Source organism: Protopterus annectens, chromosome 13.part0 (genome assembly GCF_019279795.1).
Source record: "Protopterus annectens isolate FY-2018-M chromosome 13.part0, PAN1.0, whole genome shotgun sequence".
NCBI lineage: Eukaryota > Metazoa > Chordata > Ceratodontiformes > Protopteridae > Protopterus > Protopterus annectens.
In genome coordinates, this window is record NC_056747.1 from 1,360,841,362 (window position 1) to 1,360,865,198 (window position 23,837).

Sequence of the window (23,837 nt, forward strand, 5' to 3'; positions counted from 1 at the left end):
CTCACCTAGGATCCTACCCAGACCCCCTCTGATTTTGGATTCTGCTCCCATTACCCTGTCTCAGGGACAGCCCATGCCAAAGTAACCCCAAGTTGTTCCCCTCAGGGAAACCCCGGAGGCTTACAAATCCTCTCCAGAGAGTCCCACTGGAGAGGAACCTCGTAAGCGCAAGTGTAAGAGGAGACACTTGGACTCCCCTGAGTCCATTACCACTGATATGGACTTGGAGGAAGGAGAGGGTTTCCCCAGATCACCTTCAGAGAACGTCTCGTTCGGAGACATTCTGGAGACCCTCCACCAAAGAGGAGGTTGGTCAGCCCCCAAACCCTCTGCGGATGAGTCCGTATTCCTGTAGGCCTTTGGCGCAGGCCCATCTACTTCCTGGGTCTCCCCTCCAGTGGACCCTTTGGTGGACCTCATCACCACTAGGGCATGGAAGGAACCTGACACCGTAGAGCTTATACCCAAAAGGCCAGAAAAAAATTATTTCTCCGCCGTCAGACAGGCAAGCATGGTCCAAAGGAGCCCTGGTAGACTCTTTGGTGGTTGCAGCTGCCACAAAGAAGGAACTGGCACAGGAGAGTTCCTCAGTTCATCCTCCAAAGAGTCGAGGTCGATGGATCATTTCGGGAAGCGCATGTACTTGTCAGCGGCATTTTCTGTTCGTGCGCTGAATTACTTGGCACATGTCATCCGACTGCAGCGAGACCTTATATCGGAACTAACTGAGTCACCCCCAGAGTCTCTGTTGCAACAGGACAAGCAGTCTTTCACTGCAAAGATGACTACACTGAAATCAGTGACAAATATCTCTATGCGTCTCCTCTCTCATGGTACGGAGAGAGCCGCTAGAGCTGCTGGTACAGGTGTTGCCTTGAGGCTGTGTCAATTGGCGTGGATCAGGCTGTGTCAATTTGCGGACCCCTTTAAGGCGTCTTTCATCAATGCCCCTTTTGATGGATCATCCCTCTTTGGGAAGACTGTACGGGACACACTAACCCAGAGTGAGAAGGACGGAAAGATTTTTTCAGCTGTCGGAATCCGCTTCTCTAACCCCCAGAGGTTCTATTCCAGGAACCAAAAGGGACAAAAAACATGTGGTTCCAGAAATCACAGTCCTTTCGTGACACTCAGGAATACACATCCCCCAGAGGAAGAGGGGGACATGACCGATGCCATCCCAGAGGCAGAGGGGGTCCCAGAAGCTTCGGGTCTAGGGGAACCTTTTTCCGACAGACCCGTACAGCAACCCTGAGGGGTTGCCCGGCTGCTCTACTCTGGAGGCAGTCGGGGGAAGATTTTCCTTACATCCAGTGGCATGGGAGTCCATTACTGCAGACCGCTGGGTGTTAAGCATCATATCCAGGGGATATTCTATCCCTTTCATTTCATGTCCCATAACACCAGCACGCCTTCCAGATGTTCCACCCACTCACAGGGAGGCTGCAGCCTTAGAGGTTTTGAAGCTGCGGCAAAAACGAGCCATCAAGCCGGTCCCCCCAGATCAATCTGGATCAGGCATCTACTCCAGGTTCTTTTTAGTGCCAAAGAAGACGGGGGACCTCAGGCCCATTCTGGACCTGTCTATCCTCAACGGATGGTCACTCTACAGTCCATTCTACTGTTTCTGATAGAATGTGACTGGATGTGCTCATTAGACCTCCAGGACGCTTACTATCACATCAAGGTCCACAGGAGCTCCAGGAGGTTTCTACGCTTCTGGCTAGGGGCCAGTTACTTTCAATTCAGAGCCCTACCCTTCGGTCTCACCACAGCCCCCAGGGTGTTCACCAAGGGTTATGGTGGTCGTAGCGGCTCACCTGAGACTTCAGGGCATTCAGGTATTCCCCTAACTAGATGGCTGGCTGGCTCTTCGCTGCATCCACCAAATGTCTTTTGTGTCAGGCCCTACACTACTTCCTCGGTCTGGCTCACAAGTTAGGCATCACGATCAGTATCAACAAGTCCCACCGGTTCAGATCATAGACTTCATCTGGGCATGGTTGGATTCGATTCAGTCCAAGATTTTTCTCTCCCCGGAAAGGATAGAAACTCTCAGACTCCATATATTGGCTGTCTTGGATCACTCGGTAGTCACAGCAGCCGATGTTCTCAGGGCCCTGGGTTTGATGACAGCCGCAATCTTTATCCTCCCTCTTGCACGTTTTCACATGAGAGTCCTTCAGTGGAATCTAGCAGTTCAATGGTCCTGGCTAGACCTTCCGATGAATTTCCACATCCTGATAAATCAGAGATGCAGAACGTCACTCCAGTGGTGGCTTCAATCAGTGGACATTTTCATAGGGCGCAGTTTTCTAGCCCCTCTGGCTCAAGCCACGGTGACCACGGACGCTTCCCAGCTTGGGTGGGGGGGCACTTCCTGGGAAGGACGGTCCAGGGCACGTGGTCCCCTCCAGAGACCAAGCTACACATCAGTGTCCTGGAGATGAGGGCGGTGCTTTTCACATTGAGAGCCTTTCACCCTGTCCTACCTCTGGAGACGGTAGCCATTCAATCAGACAACATGTCTGTAGTCTGGTATAACAGGGAGGGACCTGATCCTACCCCCTTTGTCATGAGGCCATGAGGGTTTGGGAGTGAGCCATATCCACCAGCCGGTTTCTCATAGCAATGCACATCCCGGGATGCTCAAACATTCTAGCGGACAGTCTCAGCAGGGCAATCCTTCTGCCTTATGAGTGGTCTCTGAAGCAATCAGTGGCGGAGAAGATCTTCGTGTTTGGGGTCAAACATGCGATCTCTTCGCATCTCCTTCCAACGCAAAGTGCAGCAACTTCTTCGCTCTGATCCCTCCTCCAGGGGATGTCCCCAGGGACGCTCTAGTCCATGCTTGGCCTCCCAGGCTACTGTATGCTTATCCCCCGTTACCTCTTATTCCCAAGTTTCTTCAGAGAGCTTGCCAGCTGCAGTGCAAAGTCATTCTCATAGCTCCCTTCTGGCCTCGTCAAGTGTGGATTCCCTTCCTATGGGTCTCACCTGTTGGCTCCTCCATGGACTCTAGATCCATGCCCGGATCTGATTTCTCACCCGTCGGGCTTACCCCTGCCCAGCCTGGACAGTCTCAAGCTGACGGCGTGGCTGCTCCAGATCCCATGATCATCAGGACTCCCGTCCCCTGTTAAGAATATTCTGGTAGCTTCTCTTAAAGCCTCCACTAGGAAACTCTACAATAGCAAGTGGAGACATTGTTTGCATTTGGGCCTCTCAGCGCAGTCTGAACCTATTTACAGCCCCTGTTCCGGTCATACTGGATTTTCTGGCCAATCTTTTTCGATCAGGTGCAAGTGCTTCTACCATCAAGGTTCAGCTGGCTGCCATCTCCAATTTTCATGTGGGTGAAAATAAGGTTGCTCTGGCTTCTGCCAAATTGTGTAAAGTTTTTCTGAAGAGCACTTTTTTATTGCGACCACTTAGTTAAAGAAACAGTGCCCCCCTGGGATCTGACTTTAGTCGTTCAGGCTTTGACCTCTCCCCCCTTCAAGCCAGCAGGTTCAGTTCTGATTAAGTTTTTGTCATGGCAGACAGCCTTCTTGGTCGCCATCACATCAGCCAAGAGAGTTTCAGAGTTGCAGGCCTTATCCTCCTTGCCCCCATTTGGTTTTCCACAAGGATAGGGTTTCGCTGTGTACGAACACTTCCTTTCTTCCCAAGGTGTTCTCAGCAGCCAATATTAATCAGTCTATAAATTTGCCAGTCTTCTTTCCAAATTTCCAAAATAGAGGTGAACGTAATCTTCATTTATTAAATGTCCATAGACAGCTTTGTTTTTACCTCCATAGGACTAAACTCTTCCGGAAGTTGGATCAATTGTTTGTCTGTTTTTCAAAACCATTTTTGGACAAAGCAGTTTCGAAAGTGCCCTTAGCAAGGTGGATCACTCTCTGTATTGCACAGGTTTATAAGGACAAAAGTTTATCTCCTCCTGGTGTATTAAAGGCTCATTCCACTAGAGCAATGGCCACTTCTGCAGCTTTCTGGTTACGTGTTCCATTAGATGATATCTGTGCGGCAGCAACTTGGGCCAATTTTTACACATTCATTTCTCATTATAAATTGGATCTTATTTCTAGAGGGAGAGCATCCTTTGGCTCTGCGGTGCTCAGGAATATCCTTCCATAAGGGCCTCCCAGGAATTATAGTAGCTGGGGACTCTGTACAATATGTGCAGAATGAATGAAGTCAACTACTTCAGATAAAGAAGTTATGTTCTTACCATAACGTTCCATCTGAGTAGTAGACTTCATTCTTCTGCACCTTCCCTCCCTCCTTCCCCCTCACTTTCAGGTTTTTCCTGATTAGGATTGTGATTATGTTGCCACTTGTGTCAGCAAGCTCGATCTGGGGATAGATAGGAGGAAGTGATGTAATACAGGTAAGGGAGGGGCTTGGAGCTGATGCTTGAAAAGTTTTGCCGGCTCGGATCCGAATCGGATCCGTATACCCATATGTGCAGAAGAATGAAGTCTACTACTCAGATGGAACGTTATGGTAAGAACATAACTTCTTTCTTTCTTCTTGTCATATCCATTTGAGCCTATGTCACATCTTACAAAACATTTTGTTTTATTAAAAGCTCTCAAAACAAAACAAAAAAAAAAAAAACAAACGCCCAGATACCCCCCTAAAACCTATTAATACACACAAAACTACGTACATCTTCAAATACTGAAGTTTTTCCCTCCTAATAGGAACAAAAGCCCCAAACTGACAACCACACTCACATACTTGAGTTAACCTAAATGAAAGGTTAAACATGCTAAGACGCATGGTGCAGCCTGTGCTTCTATGAAGTGCTAATTGGTTTTTGTCTTTTCTTTATATCTTTCCCAGCAGGGAACACCCTGAACGCTTTAAGAGAACATTATGTCCTAGCCAGTTTCTCTTCTCATTTTTTTCTTCAACCATTCACTCTCAACTAGACTGTAGCCAGTTTCTCTCGAGCAGATTGTCTCTGTGGAAACATGAGCGCCAGGCAGCCCGTATCTCTTTATCAGGGTGTTTCCATGGAAACATGAAGATTCTGTTATTGAGCATACATGCATTTGCTAGAGAAAAAGCCTTATAATATTCTGTATTCTTTTTCATTTACTTGCCTATTCTTAAACTTGTTACTAAATCAGTCTAAGGCCCGTAATCCAGTCATTTCCTCATGTAAGAATGAGAAAAAAGTACATTACTTTTTCTTTTGTTATGCTCTTTTAACTGGGCCTTTTTTCATTGCATTGCCTACATTTCTTAAAACTGAACAAGAAGAAAGAAAGAAGGGAAAAAGAAAAAAAAAGAAGAGCAGCACCTGTTTACAATCCCAATTAATGTAAAAATAACTGAGAAAACTTTATAGCATGCAAAGAAAAACATACTCCACAAAAATAATGCTAGTAAGAAAACAAATTTATTTACTTACAATTAACTTTCTTCCCCTCTCTTCCCTTCCTCAAAGCATTTTTGAACATTATTGACATGAAGTAGGGCATATGCTTTAGAGTCCCTCACAAGTCCAACAAATTCTGAAAAAGTCCAATATTTCCAGATTTTCTTATTCTGTTATATTTCACACAAATAATTATTGCATTGTAATCCCACATCAAGGTACTGGTTTTATTACTGTTCATCTGAATCTCCCAAATACTGTCACTGCTTCATTTCCAATGTATTCTTGATGCTTCTAGTCAACTGTCATGCTGCCTTCCTTCACTCCAACATTTTCCGTTGAAACAATGGAAAGTTTCAGAGGTACTGTGATGCCCGTGCCCTGACCCAGCAATCAAAGAGCCTCAATCCTCACCACTAACACCAGTGAAGGGCATTTCATATAGGAGGAAAGGATAACAAATACACACAGTAAAGTGCAATTTTCCCTTAAGAGCACACAGAGATCACAGTCAGTCCGGGGCTGGTTGCTCCCTTGCTCTTCAGGTCCCCAATAAGACTCCCACTGACACAGCTATAGGGTCCAGATCTCCGCCAGCTGGGCAAGCTAAAATCTCCAGCACCCTCTCTGTCCAACCAGTGCTTTGTGTCCCTGCCTAAGTAGCTGACACAGACACACACACACACTTTGAGATAAGAGTTTATACAACCACACAGACTCTTCTGGGGAGGGCTGGCATGGGTTCTCCAGCTGTGCCCCGTTTTACCCAGACTATACAGTAGAAATCACTGCCACCACCCAGCTAATATTTATCAGCTACTCAAAACCCATTAAAAGGGTGTCCAATTATTACTGTGCAGTATTATTATCCAATTGGTAGCATAGCCCACGGCTAAAGCTGTTGGAGTGGCTTTGTACAATTTTACCAAAGGCATGCAAGTACTCTAGAGAGCTCAAATTATCTCTACAAAAACAGCTGCAGTTGAAAGGTTTAAAAATATATAATAATAAATAATTAAAACCAAAACACAATACTTTTTATTACACAGTGCTAGTCAAGAGTTCAGAGATAAGAGAAATACTTAAAATAATTTAGTAGTACAGTTCTGACATCACAGAAAACACTTAGTCTAATCTTTCTAGTTCCTAGCTATTTCTAAGAGAAAACACACTACTAAAATAACTTGCATATAGATCACAGAAAGAATGCTGATGAGTTGGGTGGTCAAGACAAAAATGCTTAATGCCCTCTTATTCTCTCTGTTTTTAAAATCACATTCCTGGTTCCCATTACCTCATTCTTCACACTTCCCTGGGTTCCCAGACTAACAGAAACTACAGTTACATTCTTAACATCTAATTTTATCTTGCAGCTTGTCAGAAAGCAGAGCAATAAAAATACATTTGCATGTTTAAATCTAGAAATTTAACTCTTGGTTAAAACAATAGAAAGAATGTCTTCACCTAGACAGGCTGGAGCCGACTTGAGATTAAAGGGTCACAACATGTTTTACTTAGTCAGTAGAGAGCACTGTTGTTAAATTTTTTTGCAGTTCCACATTTAACAGCAGTATTTCCATTCAAGACAACAAGCCTGTGGTTCACATTAATATTTACAGATGCCAGAATTATTTCCAAAATTCTATCTGGCTAGGCTGGCAGCCTTCACACCCCCCTCCCGGAGACCTCAAGCTAGTTTTTCAAGTGACCCTTGAGAAACACTGCTTGTGAGAGTTAGGTCTATCTGAGTATACCTTACCCCATTCCCTGTCTTGAGAGCTCATCTGCATTGGCATTGCTAATCCCACAGCAGTGCTGCACAGACATATATGCTTGCAACCCTAGGCTCCATCTTAGCAACTTGGCATTTTGCTGGCTGGCTGTGTTTAACCATGTTAGGGGGTTATGATCTGTCATAACAGTGAATTTCCTTCCATAGAGGTAAGTCTGAAGTTTCTGCAGTGCCCACACTATGGCTAGACATTCATTTTTTACAGCTGTATAGCATTCCTCCCTGTGTTGGAGCCTACAACTGAGGTAAACCACAGGGTGCTCTTCTCCCTCCAAAGAAATCTGGCTAAGTACAGCCTCCCCACCCCATGGTTCGAAGCATCCACCTGCACAACAAATTCTTTGCTGTAATCTGGACTGGCTAACGCAGGGGGTCCTCCCAAAGCTTCTTTAAGCTTCTGGAATGCCTACTCACATGCTGGGGTCCACACTACCTTATCTTAGGTTTATAGGTAGGTGCTAGGTTATTGGCCCAAGGGCCTACATAAGCCTAGCCAACAAGGTTCTCTGACTTACACCACCCAAGAAAGTTATTTTTCTGTGCCACAGTCGAGCAGAGACAAAGAAGTGATCCCTGGGGTGTATTTCCTATTTCCTATCCACTCATCAAGATTTTTCTTGAAGAGTGCCAATGAAGAACTTGGCTTGACATAGATGGGTAGCCTGTTCCAGAGTATGGGAAGTCTCTGGGATAGGAATCTATCCCTCCTGCATGTCGTGTTTATTGTGGTGACAAGGTTTAGGTCCCTAGAGTGTTTAGCTCGGAGGGATTGGGATTTCTTTAGGTGTAGCATGTCCAACAGCTCTGGGTTTGACATAGCTTTATATGTTAGGCAGAGATCACCTCTGAATAGGCGATATGCTACAGAGTAAAGCTGGAGTTTTTTGAACCAGACAGTGTAGGGCATCTGTTTGAGGCCAGTAATCCTCTTTGTGAGGTACTTCTGTGACCTTTCCAGCTGCTGCAGATGTCTTGTGAGGTACATTCCAAAAGGGGCATTGTACTCTATAATGGGTCTAATGAGCGCCAAGTAGAGGGGAACAATTACCTCTTTTTTCCTGGATGAGAACCCTTTTATGATGAGGTGTGCCACGTAGAAGGACTTCCTGACTACTGTGGTGATGTGACTATCAAAGGAAAGACTACTGTCCACCTGGGTCTCTTATCACACATGTGGTGTTAGGTAGACTGTTGTCTATGTAGTAGTTCATGGGTACAGAGTTTTTACCAAAGGGGATGACAATGCACTTTTTGGCATTGAGCTTGGGACCATGTCTCTGACACCAGGCATCTGTCTCAGTGAGGCCCTTCCGTAGGATTTCCACATCGTTTAGGGACTCGACTATGCCTCCTAGTTTGCAGTCACCTGTGAACTTCGTTAGCCAGAGGCCTTCTGTGTTAGCCTGTACTTCAGAGAAGTAGCTACCAAACAGGAGAGGTCCCAGGACTGAACCCTGTGGTACTCAACTTGTTTGAGGTCAGATTTGGAGTGTGCAACTTTTACAGTGTGGGTTCTGTCAGTGAGCCAGTTGGCAACCCATCTTGTAATGTAGGGATTTATCCCTAGTTTAGTGCGTTTAACTATAATTCCAGAATGGGGGATGGTGCCAAAAGTCTTGGCGGAGTCAAGATAGGCTGTGTGAACCACCTTACCCTCATCTGTGGCTTTGGTGACTGCCTCAAAGAAGTCAATTAGGTTCAGGAGGCATGATCTCCCTTTCACAAACCCGACCTGGGTGGGATCCAGAGTTTGAAGGTTACCAATGTCTTTGTTTATGAGTTCCATGATAATATGTTGCATGGCATTGGAGACCAGGCTCATCAGGCTAATAGGGCGATAGTTCCCGGGATCAGTGGTAGCTCCCCCTTTGTAGAGTGGGATAACTGTTGCTGTACGCCATTCAGTGGGCATAAAGCCTAATGTGAGGCTATCATTGAACATGGTGCTTAGGTGGGGAGCCAGTTCGTTCTGAAGTTCATGTAAAATGCAGCCTGGGATGTTGTCCAGTCCCATGGATGCTGCATTTTTGGCTTTAGAGAGTGCAGCTTTTACCTGCGTAGTTGTGATTACAGGGACTCTGCATTCTTCCTGTATAGATAGGTTCATAGGTTCATAGGTTTATACTAGGCTATCTGCCCTAAGGCATTTATAAGCCTAGCTAAATTTTTTTTTACGCGCCCCCCCTTATATGAAAAAATACTGTGCCCATTAGTTTGTTGTGCCTCTGTCCAGCAGTGACACAGAGATGATTCCCTCGTTAAACCTACGATCTCCCATCCACAGGTCTAGATTTCTTGAACAGAGTCAGCGGTGCTCTGCCTCAAGTCTCTGAGGATAAATCTATCCCTCCAGCATGTCTATATATATATTCTGTAAGGTTTTTAAGTCTTGCTCTAGTGGTTTTTTTGTGGATTTTTTTTTTGAGGTGGAGCATGTCCATTAATTCGGGTTGGACATGGCCTTGTATGTCAGGCACATGTCACCTCTGAGCGAATAGAGCTGGAGTTTCTTCAATCTGGCAGCATATGACAGATATCCTTTGGTGAGGAACTTTGGGGTCTCTCCAATTGCTGCAGATGTCGGGTGAGATACATTGGTCTGATATGTGTCTGGCCTGTTCTTCCTTGTCAGATATGGGCCCTTTAGGGGGTGAAGGGGGTAAACCTATCTATCAGGATGTTGGCAATATCAGTTGGTTCTGTAATTTCCATGCCGTTCTGCTGTAACTCAGAGCAGATCTGCGTGTTGCCATTGAGATTCTTGACATAGCTATAGAATGCTTTGTGGTTGTCCTTAGAATCAGTGGTGATTTTGTTTTCATAGCTAGCTTTGGAGGATCTTGTAAGGGATCTCAGCTTCTTACTGAGGCTGACCAGGGAGCTTCTCCAGTCATGGGATTTTACTCTCTTTTGCAACAATTTCTTTCTTCTGTTGTACAGGCCTGTGTCTGGCCTGTTCTTCCTTGTCAGGTCTGTGAGGGGAGCAGCTATGGTACTATAACTGGGGACAAACTTTCTGTAGTACCCTGCTGTCCCTAAAATTGCCCTCACCTGCTTTTAAGTAACAGGTGCAGGCCATGCCTGAATGGCTTCCACTTTGGCAGGTTCTGGCCTTATCTTACCACTCCCCACTCTATATCCTAAGTAGGAAACCTCTGCCATACCCACCTGACATTTGCTCTGCTTAATGGTCAACCCTGCCCGGCACCGACCTGACATGCTGAAGGTGCTCTGGCCAAGAATGGCTGTAGATGGCAATATCGTCTAGGTAAGGTAGAGCAAACCCTCCTGCTCCTGTTAGGGTATGATCTATCAGTCTCTGTAAAGTTGCTGGGGTATTCTTCATTCCCAAAGGGCATCTTTGTGAACTCATACAAGCCAAAAGGAGTCACAAAGGCTGACTTCACTCTAGCACTGGGAGTCAAGGGCACCTGTCAGTAACCCTTGGTAAGATCAATGGTTGTAAGGTACTTAGCCTCACCCAGCTGCTGTAGAGCCTCATCTGTCCTAGGCATGGGGTAATCATCCAACTCTGTGTGACTGTTTAATTTCCTGTAGTCCACACAGAACCTGGTGCTGCTATCCTTCTTTCGCGCCAGCACTACTGGGGAGACCTTGGGACTTTTGGGACTCTTGAATCACCCCTAGTTCCAACATCTCCTGTACCACTTCCCTCAGTGTCTGGCTCTCTCAGGCACTCTATAAGCGGCCTGCCTAATAGGCCTTTGGGGTCCTGTATCCACCTGGTGCTGCCCCAGGTGGGTGCACCCTGGTTTCCCAGTGAACATGTCCCCAAATTCCTGCAACACTGCTTGGATTTCTCGAACTTGGGTAGGACATTGCTACCACTTCCACTGAGGTGTTAGCCTGAGCCTCACTGAGATCAGTCCACAGATCTCCCTCAGACTCCTCCTGCAATCCACTGCAAATGCTTTGCACAAGGGCCTCCCTATCATGGTAAGGTTTCATCATGTTGACATGGTACAGTTTGTGCCCCTGCCTTCTGCCTAGCAGTTCCACCATGTAGTTAACATCACTTACCTTTCTTACCACCTTGTAGGGCCCCTCCCAAGCTGCTTGCAGCTTGTTGTGTCTGACAGGAATGAGAACCATTACCTGCTGCTCCACGGCATACTCTCTAGCTCGAACATTCCTGTCATACCACATCTTTTTCTGTTGTTGGGCTTCTGCCAGGTTCTCCTGGGCCAAGCCCATGAATTCCCTGAGCCTTGTCCTGAGGTTTACAGACTCTGTATGAGACTCACACTCATCTCGAATTAAATCTAGAGGTCCCCTCACCCTATGCCCATACAGCAACTCAAAGGGTGAAAAACTTGTGGATTCCTGGGGAACCTATCTGTAAGCAAACAACAGATGGGGTAAATGTTTGTCCCACTCCCTTTTAAACTGATCTGCAAATGCCCGTAGTATGGACTTGATTGTAGAGTTTAACCTGTCAACAAGACCATTAGTTTGGGGATGGTAGGGGGTGGTCTTCATGTGCTTCACCCCACAGGACTTCCACAGACAAGCTAAGCAGGTCTGACATGAAATTGGCACCTCTGTCAGTCAGCATTTCTTTTGGGAAACCTACCCTGCTGAAAATCTCTAACAAAGCATTTGCCACCTTCTCTGCCTCAATGGAGGACAAAGCCACTGCCTCAGGGTATCGTGTAGCATAATCCACTACCACTATGATATACTTTTTCCCTGTGGAATTTGGGGTACTCAGAGGACCCACAATATACGTAGCTACCCTCTGAAATGGCTCCTCAATCACAGGCAAAGGCATCAAAGGAGCTCTCACCTTGTCCCCTACCTTGCCTACCTTCTGGCACTGCTCACAGGTCCTGCAGTACCCTGTTACATCTCTGGAAATCCTAGGCCAATAGAAGTTCTGCATAATACACCTCTTTGTACGATTTATGCCCATATGACATGCAAAGGGAATATCATCTGATATGGCTAGAAGCATCAGATGGTAGGCTGTAGGCACTACCAAATGCTGTACTCTCTCACCTTCTAGCCCTCCCTCAGGAGTCCACTCTCTGTATAGTAACTCTTTGTCCCAGTATACAGATCCCCCTTTCCTTGAGAAAAAGGTGCCTCCCTAGCTACCTGCCTCAGGCCTTGCAATGTAGGGTCTGAGAGCTGAGCCTGTCTCAGCTCTCTCCTTGTAACCCTTCCCAGCTCCCCTTCCACAGGATGTCTGGCATCCTCTGACAGTGGTGCCTCACTGTCAGCCTGGGTACTACTACTCACCTCTATCTTTGCAGTCACTCTGTCCAGGGGACCATCAGTATCCCCAAGCAGCTGTGACTCACCTTCTGTCTCACTGCTGCAGTGTAGCTTCCTCCCTGAAGTTAATCATCTCACCATTCCTGGCTGCAAGTATGCAGTCTGTCTGGGTCTCCCCCAGGCTACCAGACCGACATGCTTGTCTCCTAGCCTTACTGCATGTAACTGCATAAGCACATGGTACTACTTCATACAAATTCTTCCCTATCAGGACATCTGCAGGATTGTAGTTTGGTACCCTTGTTGTCTCAAGACAACCTACTATTGGCTTTTTGTCTTTCCCACTTACTAGCTCCCTCAACTTTTGTTCCCCACCTTGCCTCCATGGACACCTGCATTCCACATGGCCCCTCTGGTTGCATTCAAAACATTTAACCCTAGCTCTTGAACATGTACCTGGACTAGTGGCTTCCCTGGCAGATTATTTTGGGGCAGTCTGTGATGCCCACCATTGGTTCCTTTAGACCCATGTGCAGTACTGGGGGTCCCTTCCATGTGCAGGGCTGCCCTGCTTGCCAGGTATAGGTCTCCCTTCTTCCCTAAATCATCTGGGCTTGTTCCCTCACCAAAAGGTCTGCCAGCCCTTCAGAAGTGATGACGTGACATACACTCACTCACCTATGGAAATGAGTGCTCAGTTCAGCAACATATTCAAACACACTTTCATCTGCCTTGCGTCTATGCTCACAAAACTTTTTCCTATACATTTCAGGTGTTAGCTTAAACAATTCTAACAAATGCTTTTTAACAGCAGTATAATCAAAGCATGCAACGTCAGACATTTTTGACAAAACAGTTACAGCTTTACCATGGAGTAAGGGGGTCAGGAGCCGTACCCAGAGCCTTTGGTCAACCCCATACTGTTTGCTTATCCTCTCTAACATATGAATGAAACTATCAAAATGATCCCCCTCTTTAAACTGCGGAAGAAATTTACTGACCTGTTTTCTTCTGGGGTCCAGTTACTCCTTCCCCATTACCTCCATGACTCTGGTGAAGAGTCAGCATCCCCTTCTCATGCTGCCTCTTCCTCTCCTTTTCCTCAGCTTCCAGGCGTAACAGTTTCTCATTCTCCTCAGCCTGCAAGCATCACAGTCTCTCATTGTCCTCAGTCTCTTGACGCCTCAGTCTCTTCTATTTCCACATGCCTGGCCCCCAACTCAAGTCTCTTTAGCTCCAGATGGATTTTTAAGTCCTTTACAGAAAGGTTGAGCTGTCCATTCTCCGAGGGTATTATATCTCCACTGCCTGTCTGATTGTCCTCCTGGTTGCTCTTTTCTGATACAGCTGTAACCAAGGCTGCAATCAGGTCTGCCTTAGTCAGGTTTCCATGCACCAGTCCCCTAGCCTGGCACATCTCAGCCAGCTGGCTCCTTGTCAGCTTTCCATACTCTTCTGCTGACATGCTGCATGCTCATCCTGACTAACTAAGCTAACAAAAGAAATAAAACAATTGTGATCTGAACTCTGAGTATTCACTGGGTGGCTGAGTACAAAACACCTTCAGAGCTCACTGTACAGAAGATACAGGAATTCACTCTACCCACACCACTACAAGCCAATTAGTATTTGCCGCCAATTAGTATTTTCCACCAATTAATATGTGATGTGGGTATCCCACCACTGCCAAACAATATGTGATGCCCGTGCCCTGGCCCAGCAATTAAGGAGCCTCAATCCTCACCACTAACACCAGTGAGAGGCATCTCATATAGGAGGAAAGGATAATAAATACACACAGTGAAGTGCAATTTCCCTTAAGCGTACACAGAGATCACAGTCAGTCCAGGGCTGGTTGCTCCCTTGCTCTCCAGGTCCCCAATAAGACTCTCCACTGACACAGCTATAGGGTCCAGATCTCAGCCAACTGGGCAAGCTAAAATCTCCAGCACCCTCTCTGTCCAACCAGTGCTTTGTGTCCCTGCCCAAGTAGCTGACACACACACACTTTCAGAAAAGATTTTATACAACCACACAGACACTTCTGGGGAAGGCTGGCACAGGTTCTCCAACTGTGCCCCTTTTACCCAGACTATACGGTAGAAATAACTGCCACTACCCAGCTAATATTTATCATCTACTCAAAGGCCCTTAAAAGGGTGTCCAATTATTACTGTGCAATATTATTATCCAATTGGTAGTATAGCCCATGGCTAAAGCTATTGGAGTGGCTTTGTACAATTTTACTAGAGGCATGCAAGTACTCTAGAGAGCTCAAATTATCTCTACAAAAAGCAGCCAGTTGAAAGATTTAAAAATATTTAGTAATATATAATTAAAACCACAAGACAATACTTTTTACTACACAGTGCTAGTCAAGAATTCAAAGATCACAGAGAAATACTTAAAATAATTTAGTAGTACAGTTCTGACATCACAGAAAACACTTGGTCTAATCTTTCTAGTTTCTAGCTAGTTCTAAGAGAAAACACACTTCTAAAATAACTTTCATATAGAACACAGGCAGAGTGCTGATGAGTTGGGTGGTCAATACAAAAATGCTTAATGACCTCTGATTCTCTCTGTTTTTAAAATCGCATTCCTGGTTCCCATTACATGATTCTTCACACTTCCCTGTATTCCCATGCTAACAGAGACTGCATTTACATTCTTAACATCTCATTTTGTTATCTTGCAGCTAGTCAGGAAGCAGAGCAATAAAAATACATTTGCATGTTTAAATCTAGCAATTTAACTCTTGGTTAAAACAATAGAAAGAATGTATTAACTTAGACAGGCTGGAGCCGAGTGTAGATCAAAGGGTCACAACATGTTTTGCTTAGTCAGTGGAGAGCACTGTTGTTACATTTTTTTGCAGTTACACATCTAACAGCAGTTTTCCCATTTAAGACAACAAGCCTGTGGTTCACATTAATATTTACAGATGTCAGAATTGTCTCCAAAATTCTATCTAGCTAGGCTGGCAGCCTTCACAGGTACAGTCTCTTTGTGGTCTTCATTCTCAGAAGAACAACAAGCAGAATATCTTTGTTTCCCACCTCACTTTTTGTTGGACAAATTTTTATATTTCCTCCTTATCATGTACTTCATAAAAAAAAAATGATGTCCCTCTGGGAAAGAATAATTTGAAGACAGCTGGGTACAGCAGTTTGAATCTCACACCTGCGTCTCGACATTCCCTGAATAGTGGAATAAATTTGCTTTTCTTCTGCTTGGTGTACAATGAGTAATCATTCTCCACAAACACTCTGCTGTCTCTCACTTTTAGAACTTTGCCCTTCTGCCACAGTTTTGTCAGAATCAACTCCTCCTGCTAGTTAGATTGCATTTTTGCTATTAAAGGTCTAGGTTGCTTTCTTGTAGCCAGGTTTGGAGCATGCACATGATATGCCCTTAACATTTGCTAACTGGGAAAGTCCGACTTGGAATGAAGCCAATTTTCAGCTGAGGCCCAGGGAGAAACACTCCAGATGCATGTCTTTATAACTAACAACTCCTGCTGTGGAATTCAAGTCCAGTTGTTTATTTGTGCTTTCATAAAATTAATGCAGTCTGTTCCTTCTAGCTTCTCTGGTATATCGGAAAATCTCAGGGTTTCCCTATCCTGTAACTCTATTATTTTTTGAAATATCTCTTCCTGAGCAGTCTCATATTAAGCCAACCTTTTCTTCATTTAGACCAATGATTTTTGCAGCTTTATCACCTCATCTGAATATTTTGTTTAAAGCTTCTTCCATTTTTTCCAGCCTTTTGTTTGTGTTGATATACTGCATCAAGGTTTCATTTATTTTAACCAGGTCTGTGTGGAAATGTCTTGTATCTTCCTGTAGACTAATGGAATTCATGTCTGGAGGTTGCGTTGCTTTTTGCTGAACAGCTGCAGAACTTTCCCCAGTCAGTGTTTCTTCCTCACTTTTTATAGCTTATTTTTTCTAGGTTCTCTGTATTTTATTTTCAGGCATCCAGGCAGTACACTTACCATCCAGTTACTAAAGTTTACCCACAAACACAAGTCTACTGGCCTTCTCTGTCAGGTTTCTGTTTCCACAGTGGGAGATCTAGAATTAAGTTGTTACTCAATGTGCAGTCATCTTGGAAGTCCCCAAGTGAGACATACTTTGGGATTTTATTAGCCAGCTTTTGCCGACTTGAGCAGTCTAAAAACATAAAGAAATAGCGTAAGTCTGATGGTGAATGAATGCAGTGTAAGATATGGACATAGGAAGGAGAAGTTTGAAGACAAAGCAACATTCAGTCTGATGTTATCCAGTTCATTCCATTAACCTGTGGGAATATGGTTCTGAGGCTCAGAACCAATGAGCCGCCGCCTTACAGCTCGAGTCTCCAGACTTGAGCTCCTCCTCCCTACCCATAATGCCCCATTGCCCCACAGTACTTCAGAGCTCATTTGCTGTACTTCAAGATCACATCAAGTTCCTCATCTTGAGCTTCTCCAAGTATTTATAAGTGTTTTTTGCTCGTTCTTCCCCTACCTGTCACGCTTCTATTTATTTCTCTTGTTTATATCTATTTTGGGTTTCTGTCCATCAGATCTTTTTAAAAAAAAAGTTTTATCTCTTCTCTCTGCCTTTTCCTTTCTCTTTCCTGATTGCTAATCAAAAGCCACTAGACTTTAAAAAGTGCACTTCCTGTGAGTGGAAGATCTTCTTATCCGACATCCACTGGGAGTGAGGGTACTGTTTGGGGCATCAGCATTTGGATGCCCCTTGTGGTATTTGTAGGGCTTTTCATTCTTGGGCTCTGCCGGACAGGAGGAGCAAACTGATTTTAAAGGGGTTGCTTTCTCCTTCCATCACCTCGGGGATGCCTTCTACATCAGGAGCTCAACCCCCTCCTGAAAAGGCCAGGGAATCCCAGGAGTCCAGGAGATCATCTTCAGAGTGATCTTCCTTGGATCTGCCCAGGAAAAAGGCAAATCTTTCAGAACCAACTCACTCAGCAGTGACCACTGCCTTTCCTCTGCCGCATTCATCCTCTGGTTCTACAGGCCTGAGTGGTGCTACCAAGATGTTGGCTCCTACAGTCTCGGCGCTGGGGTCAACTTTACCTATTTGTGCAAAGAGGTCTCCAATTCATTCCCTGCAAAGACCATCCAGACCCCCTTTCACTACTTCTGGGTCTTCCCAAAGTCTGACCTACAAAGATGTCGGTAAGCTCATGAGGCAATTTCTTGAGACACAGATTCAGATGGGGCTTGTGTCCACTCCATCCACATATGGATCTATGAGGGTTTCCCTGTTCCAACCAGTAGCTCCTTCTCTAATTCAACCCCTGGTTTTGGAGTTGTCAGTTCCATTGGGTACTGGTGCTGAGATGTCAGAGCCGATAGAAATCTCCTCTTTACCTCCAACCTTTCTGCCCAGCTTGCTTTGGCTCTGGCTGCTTTGGTTCTGAGTGTGTCTCAGAGCTGCAGCATTGAGGTCTGTTTCTGAAGGGTTGACCTCTACGCTGAAGCTTCCAGAGCCGTCTTTTCCCCTTGGTGCCTCGGCCTTCGACATCTCAACTCCGACTCTCTCCTTGGAGCGAGAGACATATACTCTCTGGGAGGTGTCTGCGCCAGTGGTGGTCAGTCCCAGTGGGACAGCTCCAGGTGGATCACAGCCCTTCCACATTTGAGGTTGTGGAGATGGTCCTCTCTATTCCTAGGAGTTCCTTGGCACTTATCTGTATGGAACTTCCCCCACCTTGTACTGGATTTGTGTCTGAGGCCTCTGAGCTGCTGTGTAGACAGCCAGTCCTGGAAAGCCTCCACAGCATTCCCTCAGTGGATCCCCAGGCTTCTTCCATCACCACACTGGAGTGCCTTCCCAAGGAGATACCTCATAAGAGACCATGTAAAAGGAGGCACGTGGATTCCCCTACAGAATCTTTCACTACAGGTACTAATTTTGAGGAAGGTGAAGGGTCTCCCTTCAGAAACATCCTTGAAATCCTTTGCCAGACGGGTGAGTGGTCTGCCCAAAACCCTTCCCCAGAGGAATTGATACTGTGGAAGGCCTTCTAATCTGGCCCATCTACTACCTAGGTGTCATCCCCCCCAACTGACCCGCTCATCCCACTGATGTCGGCAAAGGCTTGGAAGGAGCCTGATACAGTGGAACCACTCCCCAAAATGCCTACAAAATTTTGAGTGTTCCAGTTGCTAAGTCTTTCTGGACCAAAATAATCCACCCGTAGATTCCACCCGTAGATCCCATGGTTGTGTTGGCAGCCACCAAGAAGGAGCTGGCTCAGGAAAGCTCCTCTCTCCACCCCCCCAAATAAAGAATCCTGGATGTTGGACAGATTTGGCAAAAGAGTCATACCTCATCTACCTTTGCACTTAGGATGTTGAACTATTTGTTGCATTATATCCAACTACAAAGGTACTTAGTCAAGGAAGTTTCTATCTCGGCCTCAGGGTCCATGCCTACCAAGGAATGGGAGTCTTTCTTCTCTTGGGTGGCCACCCTACACTGCTTAGCCAATGCATCCATGAGGTTTATCTCTCACACTGCATAGGGTACCTCAAGGGCAGCTGATTCCAGCATTGACATACGGTGCCATGCCCGGATGAGGCTGTGCAATTTTGTGAAGCTTTTCAAACAGTCATTTATTAATGCTCCCTTTGATGGCTCCACCTTGTTTGGGCCCATGGTATGTGACACTTTATACCAGAGTGAGAAAGATGGTAAGACCCTGTCTGTCATGGAATCCGTTTTGCTACTCCACAATAGATCTTCTCCGGGAACCAGCTTGGAAGTAAGAAGACGTGGTTTCAGAAGTTACAGGGTACTTTCCAGGACACTCATGGAGACATTTCCTTTGAGGCAGAGGGGGATATAGTCAGAATGGGAGATGCCACCCACACAGCTGAGGGGGACTGCAAAATCAAGGGTCATAGGAAACTATCCCGGACTAGCCTTTTGAACTGTTGCCTGACTGCTGTCTTCTGGAAGCAGTCGAGGGATGTTTCTCCTTGCACCCAGAAACTTGGGAGGCCGTGACAAATGCGTGCTAAGGATCATATCCAGAAGATACTTCTTTCTCTTTTCTGACATTCTCAAACAAAAACTTCACCTCCCCAATGTTCCACCCATCAGAGGGAGAACACGGCCCAGGAAATAAAAAGGTTACTGCAAAAAAGAGTAATCAGAGAGGGCCCCCATCAAGTTTGGATCAAGTGTTTACTCCAGTTACTTTTTAGTACCCAAGAAAACAGGGGACTTGTGACCTATCCTGGATCTGACCATTCTGAACAAATTGGTGAAACACACAAAGTTCAGAATGGTCATGATTCAATCCGTATTATCTCTCCTAAAGATGGGAGATTGGATGTGCTCTATAGACCTCAAGAATGCATACTACCATCTCAAAATGGACAGGCACACCAGGCATTTTCTGTATTTCAGATTGAGAGCCAGTCACTACCAATTCCATGCGCTTCTGGTTGGACTTGCCATGGCCCCCAGGGTGTTCACCAAATGTCTAGCAGTAGTTACAGCTCATCTCCAACTGCATGGTTGTCCGATATTTCCATATCTGTATGGCTGGCTTCTGACTGCCCCAACCAAGCATCTACTTCTTCAAGGCAGGGATTACTTTCTCAACTTAGCTGCAATCCTGGTGATAACCATCAACATACACTATTCACAGCTGAATCCAGTACAAGCCATAGATTTCATAAGGGCCCACCTAGACACAAGGATCTCCTGTGCTTATCTCACTATGGACAGGCTATCAAACTTAAATTTTCATGTCAGCCAGATCCTGACTGCTCTAAACCTCCCAACCTCTCTAGTTCTCAGAGCATTAGGCTCCATGGCAGCAACCATAACTCTAATGCCCATGGCACGTTTTCACATGTAGATACTACAGTGGACCTTAGCGGTAGAGTAGTCACTTCTCAGGAATCCTTTGAATCTCCCTATCAGTCTGTTTCATGTGTGCAAGGAGTGTCTACTTTTGTGGCATCATTCCATGGAAGTCACTTAAGGACACCCATTTGTTCTTCCCTCCCCCAATGTCACGTTGACCATGGGCACCTACCAGTTTGGGTTGGGGGAGCATATTCTGGGCCAGACAGTCCAAGGCACATGGATGCCCCAGGAGGTCAAATTGCATATCAATGTACTTGAGATGAGAGCAGTTCTTCTAGCGTTGCAAGAATACTTCAGGGGGACTATTGCAATCCAGGTGGACAATATGTCAGTGGTTTGGTATATCAACAAACAGGAAGGGACCATGTTTTAGCCTCTATGTTGAGAAGCAATGAGTGTGTGTCAGTGGGCAATTTCTGTCAACTGCTTTCTGGTAGCAATGCACAGTCCAAGGAAGTCCAACATAGCCAACAGGTTCAGCCAAGTGTTACTGATGCCTCATTAGTGGTCCCCGAATCAGTCCATGGCAGACACGAACTTCCAGAAATGGGGTCATCCTTGCTACAGTCTTTTTGCATCCACTTTGAACAACAAATGCAGCAGGTATTTTGCCTTGATCCCTCCTCGTGGACAATCCCCCAAGGAGGCTCTTGTTCATGCTTGCCCGTCCGGTCTGCTCTTTGCCTTTCCTCCTCTACCATTGATTCCCAAGTTCCTATAGAAATTTCTTAGGTTGCGAAGCAAAGTAATCCTTATTGCCTCTTTTTGGCCTCAAACTTGGTTCACCTTTCTTTGGTCTCACCAGGTTTGAACCTGATGATGTTGGATCCGAGTCTGCATCTGCTCTGTCATCCATCAGGGCATTCACATGTGTATATTCAGGGCCTGAAATTAACTGCATGGTTTCTCCAGTTCCATTGATGGCTAGATCTTCCAGATTGTGTTCCCCAGTTCCAGAAATATTGATTTCATCTCATAGGGCTTCCACACAGAGCATTTACAAGAGCAAATGGAAGAGATTTGCTTTTTGGGCTGAACAAAAACAAACAGATCCTTTTACACCCTTAGTAACAGTCATGTTAGACTTTTTGGCTTCTCTTTTCAAAAATGGTACTAGTTACTCTACTGTCATAGTTCAGCTGGCTGCCATATCCAGTTTTCACATTGGGTTTGATTCCTTCTCTCTTGCTCCTTCAAAACTGTGAAAAGCCTTTCCCAGGAGCACCTTTCTGCTCCGACCATCAGTCAAAGATCCTACTTTTTTGTTGGCTCTAACCATAATTCTGCAAGCTTTAGTCCATCCCCCTTCCTTACCCTCAACCACTGCTAGCTATTACGTCGGCCAGGAGAGTGTCTGAACTCTAAGCTCTTTCTGCAAAATTTCCGTATTTGATTTTCCACAAAGACAGAATGACCCTGCAAACAAATCCTTCCTTTTTACCCAAGGTGGCTAAGGAGATTAACATTAGTCAGTCAATCAATCTTCCAGTCTTTTGTCCTGAGTATTAAAATAAGGGGGAGTACACTTTGCATCTGCTTGATGCTCACAGACAGCTTTGTTTTTATATTCATAAAATGAAGCCCTTCAGGAAGTGTGATCAGTTTGTTTGTTTCCTTTTTGAATGCAAAGAAAGGTAGAGTGGTTACCAAAGTTAAGCTGGCAAGATGTTTAAAATACTGTATTACCTTTATTTACTCTTTCAAAGGTATTCATTCACCAGGACCAGTAAGGGCTCATTCTACAAGGTCCATGGCCACGTCTCAGGCTTTTTGGTCTAGAGTTTCTATTGAGGACATTTGTGCTGTTGCTACTTGTTTAAACCCCACTACTTTCATTACACATTACAAATTGGACATCATACATACATATAATATGATCTTTACCTCTTCTCTCAAAACTACTACTACTTTACTTTGGAGAATTTACTCCTGGAAATTCTTACATAGAGCTTTTTTCAAAAATAAATAGATACTATCAGATGAAAACAAACAAACTGATTACTCAACCACTGGTTAAGATGAACCTAACTTTAGACAAATATTAGCAATGTTTTTTTTTCTTTTTATATGTGTGGCAACCAATTTAAAATCTTACTTATGTATTTAAATATGATGTAGACATTTTGTATATAGTTTTATGTCTGTTTATTTTTTGAAAATTTCAATAAAAATGTTTTTAATAAGAAATTCTTACATAGAGCTTTTTCACATCACATAAATTAGAAATCATTTTTAAACACTGGAGTTTGGGATATTGGAGGTGTGTAAATTGTTAATTAAAGTGGATTGGTCATTTATGATTGTCAGTCACCCCATTATATGAACAAATTTAAGCATTTTATAAGTGTTAACGTGTGACAAGTTTATTTTACCCAAATCTTTAGTTTTTATTAATGCTCTATTTCCCACTTGTATTGTAAGATCTCGTACATTCTTTTCTGGAGTCTGCTATCTGCTACTAGAAAACTTAATTGTATACCCCACCACACAGTACGGCCATTTGTGTGCTAGCCACCTACTAAGCCCCTTTTTTACTCGGACATTCCCCCCAACCTTGTGGAAACCACATTGCAATATAAAATCCCTTAAGGAAGAATTGCCTGGACAGACACTACTCCTGCATACTTGTTTCAAACAACTAACGTTAGTGTTCTACTAAGCCCGTTTTTACTCTGGCGCTTCACCCCATCTCATGGAAATCACATTGCAATATAAAATCCCTTAATGAAGAATTGCTGGATGGACACTACTCCTGCATATTTCTTTCAAACAACTAACTTTAGTGTGTAGGTGTTTTTATTTGTTGTATACCTCATAACAGACTAGTCAGCATTTAACTGTATGCTAGACTTTCACCGTGGCATGCACACCAGCTGGCTACTACCACCATACTTTTTAAGCCCCACTCTCATCTTCTACATTGTAAAGCAATCTGCATTTCCTTAGAAACGTCCCTACAATCCCAACTAATTACCCATATTTTACCCTAACAGCTCTCGAGCTCTCAGATATTTGTCCTCTACTTTTTGCCTGGTGACTGGTTGTAGACTTTGCTAAGTTCAGGGAGTTATCCCTCTTCTTAGATCCTGACCACAGCCAAATTCCTACCACTTACCTGTGGATCCCAGTAGCAGCTCAGTGTGAAAGTGAGCGACTGTGTCACTGATTGGTTTTGGCTGATGCTAATTTCCCCATCTCGGTTCTACCTGCTCCGTTCACCCTGTGGGCTCAATCCACTCCCATACCCTGCCCCCAATTACCACCCACCCCCACTACTTCATTTATTTTAACCAATAGTCTCACCCCCTTCCTCTCAAAGCCAATCCAACCCAATCACATCTCCACATTATCCCCTCCCCCACCAAGTAGCTACCCCCTCACCCATCTTAAACCATGAGGTTCCTGTACTCTCACCTATACCCCTCCCTCTTACACACTCACACACCCCTTGACATACTACTTCCTTTATACCTAATCTCACACCAATTAACATGCCTTCTTCACTTTCACAAAC

At 44.9% G+C, this 23,837-nt stretch overlaps 1 protein-coding gene across 1 annotated transcript in view; it reads left to right on the plus strand.

Annotated features, from left to right (window-relative positions):
• Window positions 1-23,837, plus strand: part of PLEKHM1 (pleckstrin homology and RUN domain containing M1) — a gene marked incomplete in the record, with an annotated part of 788,682 nt that overhangs the window by 732,600 nt on the left and 32,245 nt on the right.